We start from the raw sequence: 19,652 nt of genomic DNA, 5'->3' as shown, positions 1-19,652 counted from the left end.
TAGGGTGCATTAACATCGTGCTCGTTTAGTTTAGTTTTAGTTTGCTTGTTTTAAGAAATACAAAATGGTTTTCACTTCTCCTACAAAGGAAACTAACCGCACCAGATCAACAACATACCTTGTAGTCTGAACACACCCTAAGGATGCCACTAGAACACAGTGGACTGATGACTGGCTTGGTTTGTTTCATTAAACATCCTTCTTTATCCAATACTAGGCTTGATGGCATAGCTGCATTTGTCGTGACTTTGACTTAGGTTAAACTATGAACTGAACACATTTACCCCCCCCAAAAAAAAAACAAGAGAAAAAAAGAAAAAAGAAAAAAAAACAATTGTAAAGTGGTTATCCCACTGGCTATAGGGTGAATGCACCAATTTGTAAGTCGCTCTGGATAAGAGCGTCTGCTAAATGACGTAAATGTAAAATGTAAATGTAACCATTCCCGTTTCCAGGACAACGTGAGAGATTTCCTCATAGACAAACTGAAAACAGGAAGTGCACAATGTGAAAGTACTGTACTTCCTCTTCTTGATACTGGACTCAAACTATTACTGAACAAAAATATAAAAACGTAACATGCAACAATTTCAAAGATTCTACTGAGTTACAGTTCATAAATGAAAATCAGTCAATTGAAATAACTTCATTAAGCCCCTGTTTAATCATCTTCTTGTCAGGTGGATGGATCATCTTGGCAGGTAGACAGACTGACCGGTAGACAGACTGCCAGACAGGTAGACAGACTGACCAGTAGACAGACTGAAAGGTAGACAGACTGAAAGACCAGTAGACAGACAGAATGTATATTACAGAGATATATCATCTACACATCGTGTATGACCAGTATGAAAATGTATGAACTCACTAACTGTAAGTCGCTCTGGATAAGAGCGTCTGCTAAATGACTACAATGTAAATGTAAAATGTAACTGTTTGCTTCTAACCCTAACCCTTACCACAAGGCCTGCGTTCCGGACAGCCAGAGGTACCGATGTTCCCCTCCTAACCCTAACCCTTACCACAAGGCCTGCGTTCCTGACAGCCAGAGGTACCGATGTTCCCCTCCTAACCCTAACCCTTACCACAAGGCCTGCGTTCCGGACAGCCAGAGGTACCGATGTTCCGCTCCTAACCCTAACCCTTACCACAAGGCCTGCGTTCCTGACAGCCAGAGGTACCGATGTTCCCCTCCTAACCCTAACCCTTACCACAAGGCCTGCGTTCCTGACAGCTAGAGGTACCGATGTTCCCCTCCTAACCCTAACCCTTACCACAAGGCCTGCGTTCCTGACAGCCAGAGGTACCGATGTTCCCCTCCTAACCCTAACCCTTACCACAAGGCCTGCGTTCCTGACAGCCAGAGGTACCGATGTTCCCCTCCTAACCCTAACCCTTACCACAAGGCCTGCGTTCCTGACAGCCAGAGGTACCGATGTTCCCCTCCTAACCCTAACCCTTACCACAAGGCCTGCGTTCCTGACAGCCAGAGGTACTGATGTTCCCCTCCTAACCCTAACCCTTACCACAAGGCCTGCGTTCCGGACAGCCAGAGGTAGGCCAAGCAGCCCTGTTCAGATGTTCCCCTCCTAACCCTAACCCTTACCACAAGGCCTGCGTTCCTGACAGCTAGAGGTACCGATGTTCCCCTCCTAACCCTAACCCTTACCACAAGGCCTGCGTTCCTGACAGCCAGAGGTACCGATGTTCCCCTCCTAACCCTAACCCTTACCACAAGGCCTGCGTTCCTGACAGCCAGAGGTACCGATGTTCCCCTCCTAACCCTAACCCTTACCACAAGGCCTGCGTTCCGGACAGCCAGAGGTACCGATGTTCCCCTCCTAACCCTAACCCTTACCACAAGGCCTGCGTTCCTGACAGCCAGAGGTACCGATGTTCCCCTCCTAACCCTAACCCTTACCACAAGGCCTGCGTTCCGGACAGCCAGAGGTACCGATGTTCCCCTCCTAACCCTAACCCTTACCACAAGGCCTGCGTTCCTGACAGCCAGAGGTACCGATGTTCCCCTCCTAACCCTAACCCTTACCACAAGGCCTGCGTTCCTGACAGCTAGAGGTACCGATGTTCCCCTCCTAACCCTAACCCTTACCACAAGGCCTGCGTTCCTGACAGCCAGAGGTACCGATGTTCCCCCTCCTAACCCTAACCCTTACCACAAGGCCTGCGTTCCTGACAGCCAGAGGTACCGATGTTCCCCTCCTAACCCTAACCCTTACCACAAGGCCTGCGTTCCGGACAGCCAGAGGTACCGATGTTCCCCTCCTAACCCTAACCCTTACCACAAGGCCTGCGTTCCTGACAGCCAGAGGTACCGATGTTCCCCTCCTAACCCTAACCCTTACCACAAGGCCTGCGTTCCGGACAGCCAGAGGTACCGATGTTCCCCTCCTAACCCTAACCCTTACCACAAGGCCTGCGTTCCTGACAGCCAGAGGTACCGATGTTCCCCTCCTAACCCTAACCCCTTACCACAAGGCCTGCGTTCCTGACAGCTAGAGGTACCGATGTTCCCCTCCTAACCCTAACCCTTACCACAAGGCCTGCGTTCCTGACAGCCAGAGGTACCGATGTTCCCCTCCTAACCCTAACCCTTACCACAAGGCCTGCGTTCCTGACAGCCAGAGGTACCGATGTTCCCCTCCTAACCCTAACCCTTACCACAAGGCCTGCGTTCCCTGACAGCCAGAGGTACCGATGTTCCCCTCCTAACCCTAACCCTTACCACAAGGCCTGCGTTCCTGACAGCCAGAGGTACCGATGTTCCCCTCCTAACCCTAACCCTTACCACAAGGCCTGCGTTCCGGACAGCCAGAGGTAGGCCAAGCAGCCCTGTTCAGATGTTCCCCTCCTAACCCTAACCCTTACCACAAGGCCTGCGTTCCTGACAGCCAGAGGTACCGATGTTCCCCTCCTAACACTAAACCTAACCCTTACCACAAGGCCTGCGTTCCTGACAGCCAGAGGTACCGATGTTCCCCTCCTAACCCTAACCCTTACCACAAGGCCTGCGTTCCTGACAGCCAGAGGTACCGATGTTCCCCTCCTAACCCTAACCCTTACCACAAGGCCTGCGTTCCGGACAGCCAGAGGTACCGATGTTCCCCTCCTAACCCTAACCCTTACCACAAGGCCTGCGTTCCTGACAGCCAGAGGTACCGATGTTCCCCTCCTAACCCTAACCCTTACCACAAGGCCTGCGTTCCGGACAGCCAGAGGTACCGATGTTCCCCTCCTAACCCTAACCCTTACCACAAGGCCTGCGTTCCTGACAGCCAGAGGTACCGATGTTCCCCTCCTAACCCTAACCCTTACCACAAGGCCTGCGTTCCTGACAGCTAGAGGTACCGATGTTCCCCTCCTAACCCTAACCCTTACCACAAGGCCTGCGTTCCTGACAGCCAGAGGTACCCGATGTTCCCCTCCTAACCCTAACCCTTACCACAAGGCCTGCGTTCCTGACAGCCAGAGGTACCGATGTTCCCCTCCTATCCCTAACCCTTACCACAAGGCCTGCGTTCCGGACAGCCAGAGGTACCGATGTTCCCCTCCTAACCCTAACCCTTACCACAAGGCCTGCGTTCCTGACAGCCAGAGGTACCGATGTTCCCCTCCTAACCCTAACCCTTACCACAAGGCCTGCGTTCCGGACAGCCAGAGGTACCGATGTTCCCCTCCTAACCCTAACCCTTACCACAAGGCCTGCGTTCCTGACAGCCAGAGGTACCGATGTTCCCCTCCTAACCCTAACCCTTACCACAAGGCCTGCGTTCCTGACAGCTAGAGGTACCGATGTTCCCCTCCTAACCCCTAACCCTTACCACAAGGCCTGCGTTCCTGACAGCCAGAGGTACCGATGTTCCCCTCCTAACCCTAACCCTTACCACAAGGCCTGCGTTCTGACAGCCAGAGGTACCGATGTTCCCCTCCTAACCCTAACCCTTACCACAAGGCCTGCGTTCCTGACAGCCAGAGGTACCGATGTTCCCCTCCTAACCCTAACCCTTACCACAAGGCCTGCGTTCCTGACAGCCAGAGGTACCGATGTTCCCCTCCTAACCCTAACCCTTACCACAAGGCCTGCGTTCCGGACAGCCAGAGGTAGGCCAAGCAGCCCTGTTCAGATGTTCCCCTCCTAACCCTAACCCTTACCACAAGGCCTGCGTTCCTGACAGCCAGAGGTACCGATGTTCCCCTCCTAACCCTAACCCTAACCCTTACCACAAGGCCTGCGTTCCTGACAGCCAGAGGTACCGATGTTCCCCTCCTAACCCTAACCCTTACCACAAGGCCTGCGTTCCTGACAGCCAGAGGTAGGCCTAGCAGCCCTGTTCCGATGTTCCCCTCCTAACCCTTACCACAAGGCCTGCGTTCCGGACAGCCAGAGGTACCGATGTTCCCCTCCTAACCCTAACCCTTACCACAAGGCCTGCGTTCCTGACAGCCAGAGGTACCGATGTTCCCCTCCTAACCCTAACCCTTACCACAAGGCCTGCGTTCCTGACAGCCAGAGGTACCGATGTTCCCCTCCTAACCCTAACCCTTACCAAAAGGCCTGCGTTCCTGACAGCCAGAGGTACCGATGTTCCCCTCCTAACCCTAACCCTTACCACAAGGCCTGCGTTCCGGACAGCCAGAGGTAGGCCAAGCAGCCCTGTTCAGATGTTCCCTTCCTAACCCTAACCCTTACCACAAGGCCTGCGTTCCTGACAGCTAGAGGTACCAATGTTCCCCTCCTAACCCTAACCCTTACCACAAGGCATGCGTTCCGGACAGCCAGAGGTACCGATGTTCCCCTCCTAACCCTAACCCTTACTACAAGGCCTGCGTTCCTGACAGCCAGAGGTACCGATGTTCCCCTCCTAACCCTAACCCTTACCACAAGGCCTGCGTTCCGGACAGCCAGAGGTACCGATGTTCCACTCCTAACCCTAACCCTTACCACAAGGCCTGCGTTCCTGACAGCCAGAGGTACCGATGTTCCCCTCCTAACCCTAACCCTTACCACAAGGCCTGCGTTCCTGACAGCCAGAGGTACCGATGTTCCCCTCCTAACCCTAACCCTTACCACAAGGCCTGCGTTCCTGACAGCCAGAGGTACCGATGTTCCCCTCCTAACCCTAACCCTTACCACAAGGCCTGCGTTCCTGACAGCCAGAGGTACCGATGTTCCCCTCCTAACCCTAACCCTTACCACAAGGCCTGCGTTCCTGACAGCCAGAGGTACCGATGTTCCCCTCCTAACCCTAACCCTTACCACAAGGCCTGCGTTCCGGACAGCCAGAGGTACCGATGTTCCCCTCCTAACCCTAACCCTTACCACCAGGCCTGCGTTCCTGACAGCCAGAGGTACCGATGTTCCCCTCCTAACCCTAACCCTTACCACAAGGCCTGCGTTCCGGACAGCCAGAGGTACCGATGTTCCCCTCCTAACCCTAACCCTTACCACAAGGCCTGCGTTCCGGACAGCCAGAGGTAGGCCAAGCAGCCCTGTTCAGATGTTCCCCTCCTAACCCTAACCCTTACCACAAGGCCTGCGTTCCTGACAGCCAGAGGTACCGATGTTCCCCTCCTAACCCTAACCCCTAACCCTTACCACAAGGCCTGCGTTCCTGACAGCCAGAGGTACCGATGTTCCCCTCCTAACCCTAACCCTTACCACAAGGCCTGCGTTCCTGACAGCCAGAGGTAGGCCTAGCAGCCCTGTTCCGATGTTCCCCTCCTAACCCTTACCACAAGGCCTGCGTTCCGGACAGCCAGAGGTACCGATGTTCCCCTCCTAACCCTAACCCTTACCACAAGGCCTGCGTTCCTGACAGCCAGAGGTACCGATGTTCCCCTCCTAACCCTAACCCTTACCACAAGGCCTGCGTTCCTGACAGCCAGAGGTACCGATGTTCCCCTCCTAACCCTAACCCTTACCACAAGGCCTGCGTTCCTGACAGCCAGAGGTACCGATGTTCCCCTCCTAACCCTAACCCTTACCACAAGGCCTGCGTTCCGGACAGCCAGAGGTAGGCCAAGCAGCCCTGTTCAGATGTTCCCTTCCTAACCCTAACCCTTACCACAAGGCCTGCGTTCCTGACAGCTAGAGGTACCGATGTTCCCCTCCTAACCCTAACCCTTACCACAAGGCATGCGTTCCGGACAGCCAGAGGTACCGATGTTCCCCTCCTAACCCTAACCCTTACTACAAGGCCTCGCGTTCCTGACAGCCAGAGGTACCGATGTTCCCCTCCTAACCCTAACCCTTACCACAAGGCCTGCGTTCGGACAGCCAGAGGTACCGATGTTCCACTCCTAACCCTAACCCTTACCACAAGGCCTGCGTTCCTGACAGCCAGAGGTACCGATGTTCCCCTCCCTAACCCTAACCCTTACCACAAGGCCTGCGTTCCTGACAGCCAGAGGTACCGATGTTCCCCTCCTAACCCTAACCCTTACCACAAGGCCTGCGTTCCTGACAGACAGAGGTACCGATGTTCCCCTCCTAACCCTAACCCTTACCACAAGGCCTGCGTTCCTGACAGCCAGAGGTACCGATGTTCCCCTCCTAACCCTAACCCTTACCACAAGGCCTGCGTTCCTGACAGCCAGAGGTACCGATGTTCCCCCTCCTAACCCTAACCCTTACCACAAGGCCTGCGTTCCGGACAGCCAGAGGTACCGATGTTCCCCTCCTAACCCTAACCCTTACCACCAGGCCTGCGTTCCTGACAGCCAGAGGTACCGATGTTCCCCTCCTAACCCTAACCCTTACCACAAGGCCTGCGTTCCTGACAGCCAGAGGTACCGATGTTCCCCTCCTAACCCTAACCCTTACCACAAGGCCTGCGTTCCTGACAGCCAGAGGTACCGATGTTCCCCCTCCTAACCCTAACCCTTACCACAAGGCCTGCGTTCCTGACAGCCAGAGGTACCGATGTTCCCCTCCTAACCCTAACCCTTACCACAAGGCCTGCGTTCCTGACAGCCAGAGGTAGGCCAAGCAGCCCTGTTCAGATGTTCCCCTCCTAACCCTAACCCTTACCACAAGGCCTGCGTTCCTGACAGCCAGAGGTAGGCCAAGCAGCCCTGTTCCGATGTTCCCCTCCTAACCCTAACCCTTACCACAAGGCCTGCGTTCCTGACAGCTAGAGGTACCGATGTTCCCCTCCTAACCCTAACCCTTACCACAAGGCCTGCGTTCCTGACAGCCAGAGGTACCGATGTTCCCCTCCTAACCCTAACCCTTACCACAAGGCCTGCGTTCCGGACAGCCAGAGGTAGGCCAAGCAGCCCTGTTCCGATGTTCCCCTCCTAACCCTAACCCTTACCACCAGGCCTGCGTTCCTGACAGCCAGAGGTACCGATGTTCCCCTCCTAACCCTAACCCTTACCACAAGGCCTGCGTTCCTGACAGCCAGAGGTACCGATGTTCCCCTCCTAACCCTAACCCTTACCACAAGGCCTGCGTTCCTGACAGCCAGAGGTACCGATGTTCCCCTCCTAACCCTAACACTTACCACAAGGCCTGCGTTCCTGACAGCCAGAGGTACCGATGTTCCCCTCCTAACCCTAACCCTTACCACAAGGCCTGCGTTCCTGACAGCCAGAGGTAGGCCAAGCAGCCCTGTTCAGATGTTCCCCTCCTAACCCTAACCCTTACCACAAGGCCTGCGTTCCTGACAGCCAGAGGTAGGCCAAGCAGCCCTGTTCCGATGTTCCCCTCCTAACCCTAACCCTTACCACCAGGCCTGCGTTCCGGACAGCCAGAGGTAGGCCAAGCAGCCCTGTTCAGATGTTCCCCTCCTAACCCTAACCCTTACCACCAGGCCTGCGTTCCTGACAGCCAGAGGTACCGATGTTCCCCTCCTAACCCTAACCCTTACCACCAGGTCTGCGTTCCTGACAGCCAGAGGTAGGCCAAGCAGCCCTGTTCCGATGTTCCCCTCCTAACCCTAACCCTTACCACAAGGCCTGCGTTCCGGACAGCCAGAGGTACCGATGTTCCCCTCCTAACCCTAACCCTTACCACCAGGCCTGCGTTCCGGACAGCCAGAGGTACCGATGTTCCACTCCTAACCCTAACCCTTACCACAAGGCCTGCGTTCCGGACAGCCAGAGGTACCGATGTTCCCCTCCTAACCCTAACCCTTACAACAAGGCCTGCGTGCCGGACAGCCAGAGGTACCGATGTTCCCCTCCTAACCCTAACCCTTACCACCAGGCCTGCGTTCCGGACAGCCAGAGGTACCGATGTTCCCCTCCTAACCCTAACCCTTACCACCAGGCCTGCGTTCCGGACAGCCAGAGGTACCGATGTTCCCCTCCTAACCCTAACCCTAACCCTTACCACCAGGCCTGCGTTCCGGACAGCCAGAGGTACCGATGTTCCCCTCCTAACCCTAACCCTAACCCTTACCACCAGGCCTGCGTTCCGGACAGCCAGAGGTACCGATGTTCCCCTCCTAACCCTAACCCTAACCCTTACCACCAGGCCTGCGTTCCTGACAGCCAGAGGTACCAATGTTCCCCTCCTAACCCTAACCCTTACCACAAGGCCTGCGTTCCTGACAGCCAGAGGTAGGCCTAGCAGCCCTGTTCAGATGTTCCCCTCCTAACCCTAACCCTTACCACAAGGCCTGCGTTCCTGACAGCCAGAGGTAGGCCTAGCAGCCCTGTTCCTGACAGCCAGAGGTAGGCCAAGCAGCCCTGTTCCTGACAGCCAGAGGTAGGCCAAGCAGCCCTGTTCCTGACAGCCAGAGGTAGGCCTAGCAGCCCTGTTCCTGACAGCCAGAGGTAGGCCAAGCAGCCCTGTTCCTGACAGCCAGAGGTAGGCCTAGCAGCCCTGTTCCTGACAGCCAGAGGTAGGCCTAGCAGCCCTGTTCCGGACAGCCAGAGGTAGGCCTAGCAGCCCTGTTCCGGACAGCCAGAGGTAGGCCTAGCAGCCCTGTTCCTGACAGCCAGAGGTAGGCCTAGCAGCCCTGTTCCTGACAGCCAGAGGTAGGCCTAGCAGCCCTGTTCCGGACAGCCAGAGGTAGGCCAAGCAGCCCTGTTCCTGACAGCCAGAGGTAGGCCTAGCAGCCCTGTTCCTGACAGCCAGAGGTAGGCCAAGCAGCCCTGTTCCTGACAGCCAGAGGTAGGCCTAGCAGCCCTGTTCCGGACAGCCAGAGGTAGGCCAAGCAGCCCTGTTCCTGACAGCCAGAGGTAGCCCAAGCAGCCCTGTTCCTGACAGCCAGAGGTAGGCCTAGCAGCCCTGTTCCTGACAGCCAGAGGTAGGCCTAGCAGCCCTGTTCCGGACAGCCAGAGGTAGGCCAAGCAGCCCTGTTCCTGACAGCCAGAGGTAGGCCAAGCAGCCCTGTTCCTGACAGCCAGAGGTAGGCCTAGCAGCCCTGTTCCGGACAGCCAGAGGTAGGCCAAGCAGCCCTGTTCCTGACAGCCAGAGGTAGGCCAAGCAGCCCTGTTCCTGACAGCCAGAGGTATGCCTAGCAGCCCTGTTCCTGACAGCCAGAGGTAGGCCTAGCAGCCCTGTTCCTGACAGCCAGAGGTAGGCCTAGCAGCCCTGTTCCGGACAGCCAGAGGTAGGCCTAGCAGCCCTGTTCCTGACAGCCAGAGGTAGGCCTAGCAGCCCTGTTCCTGACAGCCAGAGGTAGGCCAAGCAGCCCTGTTCCTGACAGCCAGAGGTAGGCCTAGCAGCCCTGTTCCTGACAGCCAGAGGTAGGCCTAGCAGCCCTGTTCCTGACAGCCAGAGGTAGGCCTAGCAGCCCTGTTCCTGACAGCCAGAGGTAGGCCTAGCAGCCCTGTTCCTGACAGCCAGAGGTAGGCCTAGCAGCCCTGTTCCTGACAGCCAGAGGTAGGCCAAGCAGCCCTGTTCCGGACAGCCAGAGGTAGGCCTAGCAGCCCTGTTCCTGACAGCCAGAGGTAGGCCAAGCAGCCCTGTTCCTGACAGCCAGAGGTAGGCCAAGCAGCCCTGTTCCTGACAGCCAGAGGTAGGCCTAGCAGCCCTGTTCCTGACAGCCAGAGGTAGGCCTAGCAGCCCTGTTCCTGACAGCCAGAGGTAGGCCTAGCAGCCCTGTTCCGGACAGCCAGAGGTAGGCCAAGCAGCCCTGTTCCTGACAGCCAGAGGTAGGCCAAGCAGCCCTGTTCCTGACAGCCAGAGGTAGGCCTAGCAGCCCTGTTCCGGACAGCCAGAGGTAGGCCAAGCAGCCCTGTTCCTGACAGCCAGAGGTAGGCCAAGCAGCCCTGTTCCTGACAGCCAGAGGTAGGCCTAGCAGCCCTGTTCCTGACAGCCAGAGGTAGGCCTAGCAGCCCTGTTCCGGACAGCCAGAGGTAGGCCTAGCAGCCCTGTTCCGGACAGCCAGAGGTAGGCCTAGCAGCCCTGTTCCTGACAGCCAGAGGTAGGCCTAGCAGCCCTGTTCCTGACAGCCAGAGGTAGGCCTAGCAGCCCTGTTCCTGACAGCCAGAGGTAGGCCTAGCAGCCCTGTTCCTGACAGCCAGAGGTAGGCCTAGCAGCCCTGTTCCTGACAGCCAGAGGTAGGCCTAGCAGCCCTGTTCCTGACAGCCAGAGGTAGGCCTAGCAGCCCTGTTCCTGACAGCCAGAGGTAGGCCTAGCAGCCCTGTTCCTGACAGCCAGAGGTAGGCCAAGCAGCCCTGTTCCGGACAGCCAGAGGTAGGCCTAGCAGCCCTGTTCCGGACAGCCAGAGGTAGGCCAAGCAGCCCTGTTCCTGACAGCCAGAGGTAGGCCAAGCAGCCCTGTTCCTGACAGCCAGAGGTAGGCCTAGCAGCCCTGTTCCTGACAGCCAGAGGTAGGCCTAGCAGCCCTGTTCCTGACAGCCAGAGGTAGGCCTAGCAGCCCTGTTCCGGACAGCCAGAGGTAGGCCTAGCAGCCCTGTTCCTGACAGCCAGAGGTAGGCCTAGCAGCCCTGTTCCTGACAGCCAGAGGTAGGCCTAGCAGCCCTGTTCCTGACAGCCAGAGGTAGGCCTAGCAGCCCTGTTCCTGACAGCCAGAGGTAGGCCTAGCAGCCCTGTTCCTGACAGCCAGAGGTAGGCCTAGCAGCCCTGTTCCTGACAGCCAGAGGTAGGCCAAGCAGCCCTGTTCCGGACAGCCAGAGGTAGGCCTAGCAGCCCTGTTCCTGACAGCCAGAGGTAGGCCAAGCAGCCCTGTTCCGGACAGCCAGAGGTAGGCCTAGCAGCCCTGTTCCGGACAGCCAGAGGTAGGCCAAGCAGCCCTGTTCCGGACAGCCAGAGGTAGGCCTAGCAGCCCTGTTCCGGACAGCCAGAGGTAGGCCTAGCAGCCCTGTTCCGGACAGCCAGAGGTAGGCCAAGCAGCCCTGTTCCGGACAGCCAGAGGTAGGCCTAGCAGCCCTGTTCCGGACAGCCAGAGGTAGGCCAAGCAGCCCTGTTCCTGACAGCCAGAGGTAGGCCTAGCAGCCCTGTTCCGGACAGCCAGAGGTAGGCCTAGCAGCCCTGTACCGATGTTCCCCTTCAGGAGGTGGATCAGGGTCTGGAGAAAACTACAACATTTTACATTTTTTAAAAAATGTTTAGTCATTTAGCAGACGCTCTTATCCAGAGCGACTTACAGGAGCAATTAGGGTTAAGTGCCTTGCTCAAGGGCACATCGGCAGATTTTTCCACCTAGTCGGCTCGGGGATTAGAACCAGCAACCTTTCGGTTACTGGCACAACGCTCTTAACCACTAAGCTACCTGCCGCCCAACATAACAACATAACAAAGAAAACATGATCAGTGTCAAATCACATGACTCAACGCCTTCAAACAATTATGAATGCAGGCTCTCACACGCTCTCATATGAATCAGCTCTTTGACAGCTTTTTCCACCACCATCAACAAAACGCAGGTTTGACCGTTTCAATACAATAGAGTTGCGATCTTTGATTTTGTATGACCAAGAGCTGGAATGAAAAATATATATGCACGTAACATAACCATCCTTACGAAGTCCCTGTTTGACCTCCAATTCTCTCGTACTGAGAATCAGGTCCGGGGGGGGGGAAGAGGTGGAGCAGGACAGAGAACATCCGCCTCAGAGGTGCTCGCTGATATCCTGGAGAGAACTGGACCTGGGCCTGCAATACGGGGACACACAGTCAGTCTGCATTAAGCTGCCAGGTAACTACAGTTACATGGGCACAAGGGCAACTTCAATAATACCTCATTCAATCACAAAAATATCCCCCAGTCAGAAGAATGTCTTAATTCTCCTGCTGTGATGACAGATTCTGCTACATTACTTCATACTGTAGGTAGCAGGTTGTACTACACAGTAACCCGAGTTACAGCCATAACCAGTCTGCTAGGCTGGGCCCTGGTACAGCCATAACCAGTCTGATAGGCTGGGCCCTGGTACAGCCATAACCAGTCTGCTAGGCTGGGCCCTGGTTTGCTCACACAAACAAAGCACAGTGTTATTGTTGTTAGCTAATGATCATCCACAAACAACACACTTTAGGCTCCTTCTCATCCAAAGAAAATACCGAATGGAAAGTCATGAAATACATTATATCAGTAGAGAAAATAGCCTCCGCATGTGGAAGAATGTTGTGATCTAATAAAAATCACTCGGTACATCAGTTTCCTGGATATGTTCAACAGGAAAACGTTGTAAATAGAAATGTAATGAATAGACCTGATCTCATTCCTTCTTCTACATGTCAGAGAATCTTGTTTGTCCTACATAATATATTGCTGACTGCACATTCCACATCATTAAGCCCTGCTGAATGCAGCACGAGGCCCGTAATAATAAAGCCACTCGAGAGTAGGAGTACTATTCTAGCATAAAGGATCAGCGCTCCTACTCATATGGAGAAACTCATACCAGACGAGCAGTCCTACTCATATGGAGAAACTCATACCAGACGAGCAGTCCTACTCATATGGAGAAACTCATACCAGACGAGCAGTCCTACTCATATGGAGAAACTCATACCAGACGAGCAGTCCTACTCATATGGAGAAACTCATACCAGACGAGCAGTCCTACTCATATGGAGAAACTCATACCAGACGAGCAGTCCTACTCATATGGAGAAACTCATACCAGACGAGCAGTCCTACTCATATGGAGAAACTCATACCAGACGAGCAGTCCTACTCATATGGAGAAACTCATACCAGACGAGCAGTCCTACTCATATGGAGAAACTCATACAAGACGAGCAGTCCTACTCATATGGAGAAACTCATACCAGACGAGCAGTCCTACTCATATGGAGAAACTCATACCAGACGAGCAGTCCTACTCATATGGAGAAACTCATACCAGACGAGCAGTCCTACTCATATGGAGAAACTCATACCAGACGAGCAGTCCTACTCATATGGAGAAACTCATACCAGACGAGCAGTCCTACTCATATGGAGAAACTCATACCAGACGAGCAGTCCTACTCATATGGAGAAACTCATACTAGACGAGCAGTCCTACTCATATGGAGAAACTCATACCAGACGAGCAGTCCTACTCATATGGAGAAACTCATACTAGACGAGCAGTCCTACTCATATGGAGAAACTCATACCAGACGAGCAGTCCTACTCATATGGAGAAACTCATACCAGACGAGCAGTCCTACTCATATGGAGAAACTCATACCAGACGAGCAGTCCTACTCATATGGAGAAACTCATACTAGACGAGCAGTCCTACTCATATGGAGAAACTCATACCAGACGAGCAGTCCTACTCATATGGAGAAACTCATACCAGACGAGCAGTCCTACTACAGAATCATAAGTGTTCAACTGGGTTGAGATTAGAGCTGGGCGATAGAGCCTAAAAATCATATCTAAATGTTTCTCTAAATAAGCTTTGTTGTCAAATTAAAAAGTCAAATACAATGCATTTCAAAACAGTCAGCAATAATCTAATGAATTCATGTTACTAATCTAATAAAGATAAGCTTCCCACAAGCATAAGACCCACTAATCATTTCATTATTTTATCAAAATAGTTTAACCTGCTTTTTTGGTAATAGTCACTGATCTATGAAAATGCCCTTTATTTTTTATTTTTTTCCAGAACCATCCATGCATAGTGCACATTCACTAATAATGACTAACTTCTTGTAGCATTATAGAAAATGAACACAGGTCTCATAAACATTCTCTCAAGCACAAGCCCACGTGCTAGTGAGAAGCCAGCTAATCTTTATATTTCAAGTTTAGCCAACTTGGATCTATTTGCTAGCTAACAAGGCAGAACAGTTGAATTGTTATGTACACACCCTCCTGTTCGTCTCCAACTGTTTGAACAGCATGTTGGCCTGTTCAGTGTCCACTTTGTTTAGGTGTTGAAATCAAGTGTCCTGACTTATTTCTCAGAATGAGAATGAGTTGCCAGTTCCTTGTATAATTGTGTTTTATGCTTACTGCACATTTATAAAAACACAGACTAGACAGCTGGTATAACAGTCTTTGGCTAAAATGCTGCTAGCGGTACGTGGTACAGCAATGCCACGCGCGACAAACTGTGCATACATTTTCCAGAATCAATGTTCATTGATACTCCTGTTTTAGTAGTGTCTGCTCTGCGCGCAACTGAGGAGTTGAGACATAAAAAGGGCATCGTTAGAAAAGGTTAACTTCTCCTCTATTACAGTGAAATAATGTCTCAATGTATTTCGGTGTCCACATGACCGATTCAGTAGGGCCTAACCTCAAAACGCAAACAGCGAGTTGAAACCGCTTGTCAGAGGAAGAAGTAATCTCTCATATTTGAAGCTAAGCACACTGGGATTAAACCCCTCCCTCTGCAACTGGATCCTGGACTTCCTGCCGGGCCACACTCAGGTGGTGAGCGTAGACAACGCGTCCGCCACGCTGACCCTCATCGCAGGGGCCCCTCAGGGGTGCGTGCTTAGTCCCTCCTCCTGTGCTCCCTGTTCACCGACGACTGCGTGGCCACACGACTCCAAATCCATCATTAAGTTTGCAGACGACAGGACGGTGATAGGCCTGATCACTGACGATGAGACAGCCTACAGGGAGGTCAGTGACCTGGCAGTGTGATGCCAGGACTACAACCTCTCCCTCAATGTCAGCAAGACAAAGGAGCTGATCGTGGGACTACAGGAAACGGAGGGACGTGCACGCCCCCATTCACATCGACGGGGCTGTAGAGGAGCAGGTTGAGAGCTTCAAGTGAATCAGTGTCCACATGACTAAGGATCTATCATGGTCCACACACACCAACACAGTCATGAAGAGGGCACAACGACGCCTCTTCCCCCTCAGGAGGCTGAAAAGATTCTGCATGGGCTCTCAGATCCTCAAGACGTTATACAGCTGCACCATTGAGAGCATCTTGACTGGCTGCATCACCGCTTGGTATGGCAACTGCTTGGCATCCGACCGCAAGGCGCTACAGAGGGTAGTGCGTACGGCCCAGTACATCCTGCCATCCAGGACCTCTATACCAGGCGATGTCAGAAGGCCCTAAAAATTGTCAAAGACACCAGCCACCTAAGTCATAGACTGTTCTCTCTGCTACCGCACGGCAAGCAGTACCGATGCAGCAACCCTGAACAGCTTCTACCCCCCAAGCCATAAGACTGCTAAATTGTTAGTTAAATAGTTAACCAACAGCTACCCGGACCATCTGCATTGACTCTTTTAAACTAAAGGCGGCTACAAGCTCCACTCCGTTGATCTACGTGCGTGCGAGCGCGTAGGTGGAGTCTGTATTTTTGTTGCGTTCCACCCAGAGAGGAAGTCCGCCTTGTGTCCACTAGGGGGCTTGGGGAGCCAGAGTAGCTAACCAAGCAAGAGGGGCCCAGGAACTCTTTTTGACTCTAGCTATCGACAACGTTTTAAACTTGCGTATCCGGTGTTATATGCCTGTTTACAAATGCTAGCTGTATACACTACCAGTCAACAGTTTGGACAAACCTACTCATTCAAGGGTTTTTATTTATTTTTACATTGTAGAATAATATCGAAGACATCAAAACTATGAAATAACACATATGGAATCATGTAGTAACCAAAAAAGTGTTAAACAAATCAACATATATTTTATATTTGAGATTCTTCCAATTTGCCTTGATGACAGCTTTGCACACTCTTGGCATACTCTCAACCAGCTTCATGAGGTAGTCACCTGGAATGCATTTCAATTAACAGGTGTGCCTTCTTAAAAGTTAATTTATGGAATTTATTTCCTTCTTAATGCGTTTGAGCCAAATCAGTTGTGTTGTGACAAGGTAGGGGGGGTATACAGAAGATAGCCCTATTTGGTAAAAGACCAAGTCAATATTATGGCAAGAACAGCTCAAATAAGCAAAGAGAAACAGCAGTCCATCATTACTTTAAGACATGAAGGTCAGTCAATACGGAACATTTCAAGAACTTTCTTCAAGTGCAGTCGCAAAAACCATCAAGCGTTATGATGAAACTGGCTCTCATGAGGACCGCCACAGGAATGGAAGACCCAGAGTTACCTCTGCTGCAGAGGATAAGTTCATTAGAGTTACCAGCCTCAGAAATTGCAGCCCAAATAAATGCTTCACAGAGATCAAGTACAACATCAACTGTTCAGAGGAGACTGTATGAATCAGGCCTTTATGGGTGAATTGCTGAAAAGAAACCACTACTAAAGGACACCAATAAGAAGAAGAGACTTGCTTGGGCCAAGAAACACGAGCAATGGACATTAGACTGGAGGAAATGTGTCCTTTGGTCTGGAGTCCAAATTGGAGATTGTTGGTTCCAACTGCCGTGTCTTTGTGAGATGCTGTGTGTGTGAACGGATGATCTCCGCATGTGTATTTCCCAACGTAAAGCAAGGAGGAGGAGGTGTTATGGTGTGGGGGTGCTTTGCTGGTGACGCTGTGATTTATTTAGAATTCAAGGCACACTTAACCAGCATGGCTACCACAGCATTCTGCAGTGATACACCATCCCATCCGGTTTGGGCTTAGTGGGACTATCATTTGTTTTTCAACAGGACAATGACCCAACACACCCCCAGGCTGTGTAAGGGCTATTTTACCAAGCAGAAAAGTGATGGAGTGCTGCATCAGATGACCTGGCCTCCACAATCCCCTGACTTCAACCCAATTGAGATGATTTGGGATGAGTCGGACCGCAGAGTGATGGAAAAGCAGCCAACAAGTGCTCAGCATGTGTGGGAACTCCTTCAAGACTGTTGGAAATGCATTCCAGGTGACTACCTCATGAAGCTGGTTGAGAGAATGCCAAGAGTGTGCAAAGCTGTCAAGGCAAAGGGTCGCTATTTGAAGAATCTCAAATATAAATATATTTTCATTTGTTTAACACTTTTTTGGTTACTACATGATTCCATATGTGTTATGTCATAGTTTTGATGTCTTCACTATTATTCTACAATGTAGAAAATAGTTTTTTAAAAAAAGAAAAACCCTGGAATGAGTAGGTGTGTCCAAACTTTTGACTGGTACTGCATGCCAGGCTAGTCTGGTGTTCTATGCTTTACGACACTACTTTTTAGCCACAGAAGCAAACATGTATCTTTTTGAATTACAACTGCTAGAGCTTAAACTGCTATTATACTCAGGAGGAGAAGTAAAAAAGACAGAAAACGGCCAGTTCATCCACCGAACACTACAAGAGGAGACGATGGAGAACAGTTCATCCACCGAACACTACAAGAGGAGACGATGGAGAACAGTTCATCCACCGAACACTACAAGAGGGGACGATGGAGAACAGTTCATCCACCGAACACTACAAGAGGAGACGATGGAGAACAGTTCATCCACCGAACACTACAAGAGGGGACGATGGAGAACAGTTCATCCACCGAACACTACAAGAGGGGACGATGGAGAACAGTTCATCCACCGAACACTACAAGAGGAGACGATGGAGAACAGTTCATCCACCGAACACTACAAGAGGGGACGATGGAGAACAGTTCATCCACCGAACACTACAAGAGGGGACGATGGAGAACAGTTCATCCACCGAACACTACAAGAGGAGACGATGGAGAACAGTTCATCCACCGAACACTACAAGAGGAGACGATGGAGAACAGTTCATCCACCGAACACTACAAGAGGGGACGATGGAGAACAGTTCATCCACCGAACACTACAAGAGGGGACGATGGAGAACAGTTCATCCACCGAACACTACAAGAGGAGACGATGGAGAAAACACGTGTCTTGTCCAACCTATGCGAAGCATTGAAAAAGGAAAGACATTTTCAATACTTTCAGATGTTGGTTGCCAGATTTGACGACTTGCTTCAGCGGCTTGCCCCTCACATCTCGCACAAGATAACTCACAGCTTGCCCGTAAGTACTGCAGAAAGGCTGACTGTGACCCTTCTGTTTTTGGTGAGTGGCAGCACACAGCAAAGTATCACTGTGAGTTGTAATTTATAAGATAGGAATCTCTACAGTTTGTCCCATCGTCACGGAAGTGTGCCAGGATTTCTGGCACTTCCTGAAGGAGGACTTTGCTGCTTATCCCTCCGTGGCACAATAGGCAGAACACTGCAAGAGGGGACGAGATTTTGGGGATCATTGGAATTATCCGTTTTGTGCAGGAGCTGTCGATTGAAAACATGTTCGGATTCAAGATCCGGCAAACTTGGGCAGCGATTACTACGACTACAAGTACTTTTTCTCAAATGGTCCTGATGGCAGTCTGCGATGCAAGGTACCGACCATATCCAAGTAAGATACGCCAAAAACATGTGAAAATTATACCAATATAGACGTTGTAATGATATGCCTCACATAAAAGTGAGGTGATCTGGCATCCCAATAAGAAGATGGGGGCCTATATCCAAAGCATAGGGCTACGCAGTTGTTACAGTACACGTGTTAGCTTTCATGTTCCTGTTCAAACACTTATTTTATTCAAAAAGGTTATTCTGGCCTCGATGACGCCAAGAAGATCCACAACCACCGCCACTCAAGAGCCAGAAGAATTTCAGAGAACTGCTTTGGGATCCTTGCTGCGAGATCGGAGGATCCTGGGACGAGCCCTTGAGGTTGAGGCCCCAGAGAAAGCTGAGACCATTGTGAAGGACTGCGTGGCCCTCCATAACTACCTTTGCATCACAGACACTGACAACACAGACACTGACAACACAGACAACACAGAGACTGACATCACAGACACTGACAACACGGTACATCCACCCCAAGTTTGTTTTTCACTCCACACCCACTGGGGACCTGCTTCCAGGAGAGTGGAGATAGGTGGTACAAGGGGGAGACAGCTTCCTGGACCCAATAAACATGTCAGCAGACAGGGCAACCAGAGTTGCTATAGACGTGTGCAACATCCTCAAGGACTACTTCCTCACACCAGCAGGTCAAGTGGTCCTCTCACACCAGCAGGTCAAGTGGTCCTCTGTAGCTCAGCTGGTAGAGCACGGCGCTTGTAACGCCAAGGTAGTGGGTTCGATCCCCGGGACCACCCATACACAAAAATGTATGCACGCATGACTGTAAGTCGCTTTGGATAAAAGCGTCTGCTAAATGGCATATTATTATTATTATTATTATTATTATTATTATTATATTATTATTATTATAAGTGTCTTTCCAGGATCTCCATGGGCTCCTTTGAGTTAAAACGTTTACCCAAAATAACTGATTTCATAAATATCTCAATCTAATTAACACACACA

General features: G+C 52.0%; 1 long non-coding RNA gene and 1 pseudogene across 1 annotated transcript; one reads left to right on the top strand and one right to left on the bottom strand.

Moving 5' to 3' along the window:
• Positions 1 to 12,307, bottom strand: part of LOC121585793 — a 64,460-nt pseudogene extending 52,153 nt beyond the window's left edge.
• Positions 6,901 to 7,406, top strand: LOC123493034. The gene is made up of 3 exons (XR_006661945.1): positions 6,901 to 7,077; positions 7,158 to 7,283; positions 7,364 to 7,406. It is a non-coding gene; the product is annotated as an uncharacterized LOC123493034 (long non-coding RNA).
• Positions 12,308 to 19,652: the final 7,345 nt, after the last annotated feature.

The sequence above is a fragment of the Coregonus clupeaformis genome, chromosome 2 (genome assembly GCF_020615455.1).
Source record: "Coregonus clupeaformis isolate EN_2021a chromosome 2, ASM2061545v1, whole genome shotgun sequence".
NCBI lineage: Eukaryota > Metazoa > Chordata > Actinopteri > Salmoniformes > Salmonidae > Coregonus > Coregonus clupeaformis.
The sequence above is the reverse complement of the archived record's forward strand: the minus strand, read 5'-3'. Positions and strand labels throughout refer to the sequence as shown.